This window comes from Eulemur rufifrons, unplaced genomic scaffold (genome assembly GCF_041146395.1).
Source record: "Eulemur rufifrons isolate Redbay unplaced genomic scaffold, OSU_ERuf_1 scaffold_318, whole genome shotgun sequence".
NCBI classification, from domain to species: domain Eukaryota; kingdom Metazoa; phylum Chordata; class Mammalia; order Primates; family Lemuridae; genus Eulemur; species Eulemur rufifrons.
This window is the reverse complement of record NW_027183100.1, coordinates 80,001-83,186: the sequence shown is the minus strand read 5'-3', so window position 1 is coordinate 83,186 and position 3,186 is coordinate 80,001. Positions and strand designations below refer to the sequence as shown.

Sequence of the window (3,186 nt, the reverse complement as noted above, 5' to 3'; positions counted from 1 at the left end):
CTGTAATCCCAGCTACTCGGGAGGCTGAGGCAGTCTGATCGCTTGAGCCCAGGAGTTTGAGATTGCTGTGAGCTAGGCTGACGCCATGGCACTCTAGCCAGGGCAACAGAACGAGAGACTCTGTCAGAAAGAAAAGAAGAGCGAGAGCGAGAGAGCGAGAGAAAGAAAGAAAGGAAGGGAGAGAAAGGAAAGAGAAGGAAGGGGGGGAGGGAGAGAGAGAGAGAGAGAGAGAGAGAGGAGAAAACTATTAAAAAATTCGGGACCAGATCCATCGGTCGGTACTCAGAAGCGTGACGATCGGGTGTTCCCGAGCACGTGTGAGATGTGTCTTCTCCCTGACGCCGCGTTTCCTCCACACACACATCACCCATCTGCCGTGGAAAAAAAGCAACAAAAAGAGAGAAAGAGATTAAGAAGGGAAAATGGAAACAGGGCAAAAGAGGAAGAAAGAAAGAAATTTCGAAAAAAAGAGACCAAAGTCACAGCGAGAAGGAAGAATACTGAGCCCAGAGCGACACCTAGTGACCACACCGTCACAAGCACCCTAGGGCCCCAATTCGCCAGAGACATCTGGTGGACCCCAGGGCAACATGTGGTCGACCCGGGGCCATGGCGTCTGCAGCCGATTCCCAGGCGGGCACACGAGCCCGGGGAAACTCATTCTCAGCGCGGGGAGGAGGGGAGGGGAAATAATAGCAAAGTCACACCAGATCCCTTTCTAGTTCATAAACGTGTTGATTGCGTGTTCACGCGCACGTGTGAGAAGGGCCTCCTGGTGTGTCGGCACGTCACCCGCGTGACGTGAAACCATGAATCCGGGGGGGGGGGGGAGCGGAAAGGCGGGCAGGAAAAGGCAAAGAGAGAATAGATAAAATGAAAGGACCAAAAAGAAAGTCACACAGCAGGGTAGGGGAGTGAGAGCAAGTCGAGAGACTGCAGACAGAAACTCCGAGAGGAGAGGAATGCTCCGGAGCGCCCCCTCGCCCCACGCGAGAAGAATACCGATCGCAGGGTGACCCCTAGGGGCAGCGAGGCCAGAGAGACCAAATCCGTCCCAAAGCCTCCCTGTCAGGATGACAACCACAGACCAGACATCCGGTCAACCACCCAAGGACCAGACATCTGGTCAACCAGCGAACCCATGCGGAGGCCGCATGCAGCAGCGACATCTGCACGACCACTCAGGGTGCTCCCTGCCGGGAGGGTGTGTCTCTATGTGTGTGTGTCCGGGGGGGGGGGGGAGATTGCGATGAAAGTCACGCCAGGTCCCGGGATAGTTCGTGAGCGTGATAATTGCGTGTGTGTGGAGAAAAAAGGGGGCGGGGCGATAGGGAGTAAAGAAAGGAGGAGCGGGCGAGCGGAGGGGTGGGGAAGGAGAGGGAGTCGAGAAGCCCGCAACCGCAGCGCCCCCTGGCGGTGATCCCCCTCCATAGCATCGATAGGGCCAGCCCCGCAGAGACTAAGTGCGACGGGACATCTGGTCAACCCCAAGGACCATGGGATCCCGGCACGAAACCGGCGGAGGACGAGGAGGAGGAGGAGGAGGAGGAGGAGGAGGAGGAGGAGGAGGAGGAGGAGGAGGGGGGCTAGGCGGCGGCGGCGGCGGGCTAGGCGGCGGAGGCGGGCTAGGCGGCGGCGGTCTAGGCGGCGGTCTAGGCGGCGGAGGCGGGCTAGGCGGCGGCGGGCTAGGCGGCGGCGGAGGCGGGCTAGGCGTCGGCGGGCTAGGCTTCGGCGGGCTAGGCGGCGGCGTCGGCGGGCTAGGCGTCGGCGGGCTAGGCGGCGGCGGCGGCGTCCTAGGCGTCGGCGGGCTAGGCGTCGGTGGGCTAGGCGGCGGCGGAGGCGGGCTAGGCGTCGGCGGGCTAGGCTTCGGCGGGCTAGGCGGCGGCGTCGGCGGGCTAGGCGTCGGCGGGCTAGGCGGCGGCGGCGGCGTGCTAGGCGTCGGCGGGCTAGGCGTCGGCGGGCTAGGCGGCGGCGGCGGCGGGCTAGGCGGCGGCGGAGGCGGGCTAGGCGTCGGCGGGCTAGGCTTCGGCGGGCTAGGCGGCGGCGTCGGCGGGCTAGGCGTCGGCGGGCTAGGCGGCGGCGGCGGCGGGCTAGGCGTCGGCGGGCTAGGCGGCGGCGGCGGCGGGCTAGGCGGCGGAGGCGGGCTAGGCGGCGGCGGTCTAGGCGGCGGTCTAGGCGGCGGAGGTGGGCTAGGCGGCGGCGGGCTAGGCGGCGGCGGAGGCGGGCTAGGCGTCGGCGGGCTAGGCTTCGGCGGGCTAGGCGGCGGCGTCGGCGGGCTAGGCGTCGGCGGGCTAGGCGGCGGCGGCGGCGGGCTAGGCGTCGGCGGGCTAGGCGTCGGCGGGCTAGGCGGCGGCGTCGGCGGGCTAGGCGTCGGCGGGCTAGGCGGCGGCGGCGGCGTGCTAGGCGTCGGCGGGCTAGGCTTCGGCGGGCTAGGCGGTGGCGTCGGCGGGCTAGGCGTCGGCGGGCTAGGCGGCGGCGGCGGCGTGCTAGGCGTCGGCGGGCTAGGCGTCGGCGGGCTAGGCGGCGGCGGCGGCGTGCTAGGCGTCGGCGGGCTAGGCTTCGGCGGGCTAGGCGGTGGCGTCGGCGGGCTAGGCGTCGGCGGGCTAGGCGGCGGCGGCGGCGTGCTAGGCGTCGGCGGGCTAGGCGGCGGCGGGCTAGGCGGCGGCGGCGGCGTGCTAGGCGTCGGCGGGCTAGGCGTCGGCGGGCTAGGCGGCGGCGGCGGCGGGCTAGGCGGCGGCGGGCTAGGCGGCGGCGGAGGCGGGCTAGGCGTCGGCGGGCTAGGCTTCGGCGGGCTAGGCGGCGGCGTCGGCGGGCTAGGCGGCGGCGGCGGCGGGCTAGGCGTCGGCGGGCTAGGCGGCGGCGGCGGCGGGCTAGGCGGCGGAGGCGGGCTAGGCGGCGGCGGGCTAGGCGGCGGAGGCGGGCTAGGCGGCGGAGGCGGGCTAGGCGGCGGAGGCGGGCTAGGCGGCGGCGGGCGGGGGGTGGTGGTGGAGGGGGAAAGAAAAAAAAAAAATCCCACCTTCGGACACGTATTGAGGTACGAGGGAGAGGTTGTCGAGGAGCCCGCAACCGCAGCGCCCTCTGGCGGCGACGCCCCTCCATAGCGTCGACGGGGCCGGCTTCGCAGAGACTAAGTGCGACGGGACATCTGGTCAACCCCATGGACCATGGGGTCCCGGCACGACACCG

At 68.9% G+C, this 3,186-nt stretch overlaps 1 pseudogene; it reads left to right on the top strand.

Annotated features, from left to right (window-relative positions):
• The first annotated feature begins 710 nt into the window (after positions 1-710).
• LOC138380254 (small nucleolar RNA U13) lies at positions 711-802 on the top strand (annotated as a pseudogene).
• The last annotated feature ends 2,384 nt before the right edge of the window (positions 803-3,186 follow it).